The sequence below is a fragment of the Nyctibius grandis genome, chromosome 33 (genome assembly GCF_013368605.1).
Source record: "Nyctibius grandis isolate bNycGra1 chromosome 33, bNycGra1.pri, whole genome shotgun sequence".
In the NCBI taxonomy this organism is placed as follows: Eukaryota; Metazoa; Chordata; class Aves; order Nyctibiiformes; family Nyctibiidae; genus Nyctibius; species Nyctibius grandis.
Window position 1 is genome coordinate 1,072,289 of NC_090690.1, and position 6,000 is coordinate 1,078,288.

Genomic DNA, 6,000 nt, shown 5'->3' on the forward strand with positions numbered 1-6,000 from the left:
GTTCACTCAGTTAAATTAATTGCAATATTGGAAAATGCTGAGCACATTGGTTCCAGAGGTCTTGCAGCAGGGTTTTAACTGGGACTGAAATGATGGAACATCATTTGCTGAGAACCCTGGAATTTGCCAGGGGGTTATCTGATTTTTTTTCTGTATCTTTTGTAGTTACATTATGTAATTAAGAGACACTTCTAAAAATTGTGAGAAGTGAGATACTGTGTATTTTTTGCCATAAATTTAGTGGTGTTTTGGTTTGTGGAATTTTTTTTCTCTTTTTTCTAGAGAAGCATACATACTTCCCCTCCCTCCGAATTGTGTGCTTTTTTATTTGTTTTTGCAAAGAGATGGGGCTCGAGAAGGGGGTTGTGTTGCTGGTTGTATTAGGTACTTTCTGTGTGACCTTCGGCAAATCATTTTAACATCTTCCTGTTTGAGATCAATGTATGTAAAGACATATGTAGGAAATAGTTTCCCCCATGCTCCCTTGGTCAAGTTGCAGCTACTTAAAATGCTGAAATACACCAGATAAGAACGAAAAGAGCTGTTAAAAGTCAGATCTTAAAGAGGATCTACCTGTAGTGCTTCCAGTTTCTAATCTTGTGCCTCTGGCTGGTTCAAAGGCAGAGATGCAGTTTTTTAGTGGTATGGTTAACTGAGGTATCTGGACAACACAGCAGGCAGCAGCTGACGACTCAGCCAGGTCTCCTGGGTGCCCAAGCATCTAACTGATTGCTGTTCAGTTTTCCAAACCAAATTTTGACAAGAGGCCTCCGAAGCACTCAACCTGCCTGATTTAATTTAAAATCCATTAAAGACCTCAGTTTGGTTCTGAATGTGAAAATTAACATATTTAAACTCTGTTGATTGCCTTTAATTTCTACAGTGATGTATCACTTTAAGCCAGCAGGACGCTGTGTTTCAGTAGCCTTTAATATTAGCAATTAATGCTTAGGTTTCTAGGATGGGTTTACTGTAAGTTTAATAAAAGGCCTCGAAGGAAGGGTCAGTGAACTGTAAGAAATCAATCTTTCATAAGCAGTCTTTGGTTCTCATTGAAATATTTATGAATGATAAAGCTATCTTGACAAGGCAAAGTTCAGCACAGAGGCCACTTGTGACAACATGACAAGGTTTCATAACAGACAATGTGTATAATTAAAGCAAGAACGTAGAATGAAAGCAGAAGGAGATGTGTCGGTTTCATTACCTAAGTCTTCAAGGAGCAGTAATCTGATGTGACTGTGTATTGCAAGAGGCTCTTCTTGAGTTAAGTCTAATAAGGGCTTCCCAGAGAACATAACTATGAGAAAGCGAATAAAAACTATTCACTTAAACTTTTCTCTAGTATTTCTTAGCTTGATGGATGAGCAGAAAAGTTCTGAAGTAATAAATGCTCTTAACCGAATTTAAGCTTTGCTTGAAAGGAGGGATGTATAGTTATTCTTTGATACATATATGACATGAGGTGAAATGACTGTCTTGGCTTGTTAAACCTTTGTGATGTAGGAAAATGTTCCCTCTTTTAGAAGAAAGCTGCTCAAGTCACTCACATGTTCTGTAGCTGAACTGGGATTAGAAATAATGTACTTTGAGTCCTAGTTCCTGTGAATTTTCTTCATGTGGCTTTTACAGATTTGTCCAGCTGTGTAAATGTGCATAATGGGATAGGCCAACAATTCTTCCCATTCCAGCCCACAATCACTTAGGCTGTGAAGCATGACATTAAATGTATTTTGTCTTGTAAAAAGAAAGAAAAATATGGCTCATAGCTTTAAAATCTCCTCTCAATTTAAAAATGTTTTTTCATCTACTGAGTTCCACAGACTAAATACAAGCTGTATAAGGTATTCAGCTTAAACACTGGAAAATGTTTGCAAGGCAAGTAAATATGTAAAAGTCAACTACACTTAACCACTTACTGGGAAAACCAATATGATTCTCTAGCATGATTACTGTACTCTGAGCTTCCTGAAAATCTCTTTTCTTGTTTGACATTTTACATGGGGTTCTCTTCCTTTTGCTGTGAAATTCTGTTCAATTTAATCTTAGATTGTCAGAGTAGCCATCTCTCAGCTCTAGAATTTTTCCTGCTTGCACTTGCAGCAGGACTCTGTAGGTCTGGCTGACATCAGGTGCCACTCTTGGACGTCAGGGAAAGAAGGAAAAGTCTGAGAAAGACCTAGTGTCTAGAGTTGCCCAGTTGTGTTCTGAAGAGTCGTTACCAGCAGATAGATGGCCAGAGTGTTTGCATTGCCTACCGCAACTCTTTTGGTGCATCAGCTTTTATTTGTGATGGGATTTTACATCTGATTTAACATTAATTTATGGGTAAAAATCGTGGGAAAGTGCTTGTCATTTAAAGAAAATGCAATGTCATGCCTTTGTCGACTGCTCAGTAGGACTGCTGTTGAGAAGCTGGTTGGTTTGTATAATATATATTTTATGGAGCTAGAAGAGAGAAACTGTTTTTGCCCTCCCTGCCACTGTAAATTTCAGTTAATGTTAGTAAGATTTTAAAATCCTTACGAGTAGATGGACTCTCCTGGTTTCCTCGGTGCCTCAAACACCAGCCAGCCAGTGTTTGCAGCTGCTTTGCATTGGTGCAAAACCTAAAAAGGTGTTAGCTCTGCAGAACAGAACCCCGTATTTTAGCTTTGGCTTTCTGGCTGCCAGAGAGGTGAAGATGTAATGATAAATGTTTGTCAGTAGGGAGAAGTGCATATCTTCAATTGCAGGATCTTACTGTTACTTGAATCTTACTCACTTGTCATTCAAGTTAGTTACTTGAATGACATTATCCACAAAAGCTGTTGAAATCAATGCATAGAGGAGGGAAGGAGAAAGCTAGCTAAATTGCATTCTAAAGCACAATCCACATCACAACAGGAATACATTAATTCAGAGTATAATTAGCAACCTTCTGCTAACAGAATAATGAATATTTGTAAAGGTTTATCATATTAAAAAAAAATAAAGAAGGGAGAAGCCCTAAGTGTGTTTGTTAATTCACAGGCTCACCACTATTGTAAGAAAAACTAAATGTGAACAAAGCACTAATCTGCCTTGTATTCTTGGAAGCTCACACAAATGCTGGTTATCCATTGCCATTATTTCAGCAGATCCCATCTTAATTACAATGAGAAACACACAGAATAAAAGAGTCATTTCAGATAAGACAAAACTATTGCTTCCCTAAGCTTCTTAACTTTAGTTCTTTCTGCGGCTTGTTTTGTTCCTTTCTGTCCTTCCCACCTTCACGTGAGGGTGACTGTACTGCTGGGGATGTCAGTACTCAGCAGTACCTTACAACTGGCCCATCTTCATAGGGTTATCACGTAGTAAGAAGGTTTTTTCAAAGCTTAAGTGTAATTTTAGTCTAGTTCACATTATAACTTCATCTTTTTTTGATGGTACTATGTAGTTGTAGTGCAGAGTTTATAGATAAAGTATTTCTCTCATTTTAAAAAAAAAAAGACAATTGCTTCCATTTTCTGACGAGTTCTAGTCAGTATGCGATAATGACCTGAAGAACAACCAAGTGCTACCGTCCTGGCAAAAAGGATAACAGTATTTTCTTTGTCTTTTGATGATAGCAAAATGGTAATTTAGGGTAAATTAGGGATCACAATCCCTGGTCTAGCAAGTTGCACATCGTGTCATGTGGTAACGCTTGTACCAATGACAAAGTAAGCTTCTGTGAGCTCTGTGTCCCTTTCGGAGCAGTGTGCCTGTCCAGTGCACTTCCCATTGCCATGTCCCAAGGTGTAACGGAAAGGGCCAGGGTCCGAGTGCTGCCCACTTCTGCTAACAACTACAATAAGACAGTATCTCTCAACACTAAGCAAGAAAGAACCGTTGCAGAACATGCCTGACACATCTTACGACTCAGAAATGAATCAGTTGGGTTGTTCGGCCTTTCATTCTGCCCATCAGAAGGAACTGTGTTCCTCACTTATCCAGAGACGCTGCCGTAATCCTCATACCACTCGGCTGCACGCCAGTACATTTTTAAAGTGTATTGCTCCTGACTTGTGTGTTCATCTTACTTGTAACGTGATTGATTTCAGTCATTGCACCAGAAATGCCCTTCCAAATTGTCACTGCTTAAGGGCACCGCTCAGGGAAAATACAGACACAAATCATCGCCCAAAATAAAAAGGTCAACTAGTATTGAATTAGTTCATTTACAGAACTCTGTGGAATTAGCAATGTACTCTTAAATTGCTTCTTGATTGAGGACTTTTGCCTCATTAATCCTAAACAACCTATGAACACCATTAAAGTCTAATAGAATAACGAGTGAGACCTCAGAGACCGTGCACACACACCGTACTGCAGAAGGCAACAGGCTACTTCGTGATACTGAAATACACAAACAGCAGCGGAGTGTCTGTAGAGCAGCAAGCCCTTTGCTGTCTGTAACGAGAGTGTGTCCCCTGCTTTTGCCATGATGATCTCAAAGGCTCAAGTGGGTGAGTTACCTCCAAATATCCACAGCCCAGATTTTTGCTAGTATAATCCAAACAGTTCTAAGAGACGGTTGTAGTAGAACTAGGGTGTGTTAGTGCAGACGTGGCCGTGCACAACCTGGCTTCTTGCGTTTGCTCCAGATCTTTAGCTATATCACGGTCTTTTGGCATTCACTGTGAGTAATTTTAGTCTTCTCTTTGTTTCTCATTTTCCTTTCTTTCCTTCTTTCCATTAAAAAAAGAAAAAAGAAAACCTGTTTCAGTTTTGCTCTTATTTATCAGAAGTCTGTCCTTGCTGATGTCTGTGTACTGTATCATTCGAGCTCTCCCACTGGACAGAGGACTCTAGGTAAACCTACAGATTTTGCAAGTGTTGGCCAGTTCAGAATTGCTGCCAGCTTAATGTTGCATTATTATTTGCTTTCTCCAAGTTGTTCGTTAATATATTCCTCCTTTCCCTTCCCCTCCACTCCCTTTACCTTCCTCATCTCTTTCCAAGAAGAGGGGTCTGTCTTAGGTGTCTAGATACCACGAGTTCAGCCAAACATTGCACCTAGCTTTGCACATAGAAACAGCAAATTAACTGTGTGATGTTATTACTCTAATCTTTGTCTTTCCTCACCCATCTTCGTAGATGCTGTTTGTGCCTCTGACCTAGAGCTGCATGTGTAAATTAGACTGTAAACTCTTCAGCTCTGGGAGCAGAGCTTTTTTTCAAACTGCTCTGTAAAATACCTCAGAAAATTTCTGGTGCCGCTATGAATAATAATTAGGATAATGAGGCAATTTCCCTTGTTAGTGTTAAAAAAAAGTCCTAAAAGTATTGGGAAGGATGGAGGGAGTTATTAGCTTCCTCTTGCAACTTATCCACAGTCAGCAGGGGCATTCAGTTGCCTTGTCAAGTAGTCAGGGAAGGGCACTGTCTTATTCCATTTGTTTCCCACCTCCCACATTTCTGTGACATCAGCCCAGCTGAGGGGATTGCTTCCCTATATGTCTTCACAGGTAACAACCCTCCCTTTTCTTTATTAATGTCAAAAGACATTTTCACCCCTGCAGGGGACAGACAGCATTACTGCCTGGTCTCATGTTGAGTTATTAATTTAACCAAAAATTTCAATTTCAGATAGCCTGAGGTTAGTCTTCTGCATTGGCAGCCCCTCATCATTCCAGTAGTGTCCCTAGTAATAACCTTTGCCTGCCTCATTACCTTTTTGCATGCATAATAGCACCATGTGCTGTGGGATTAAAATAAGCATGGATAAAAATGGTGCATGATTGTCTGGGATATTTTATGGTGGTTTCTTCACCTGTTCAGAAAAAGGACAGTCTGTTCAGCATGTACCTTATTCTTCAAGGAGTAGCGAGGGGAAAATGCACTTTTTAAAGACCAATGTCGCATTTTTTTGTACACGTGTAATCTCTGTAAACTGTATTGCAGGGTTTTAATGAGGCTGCTGTTTGCAAAGATCTTTCTCCAAGTGTATTAGATGGCAGAGAGTATTAAAGAAAAAGTAATTAGTGAAGGACA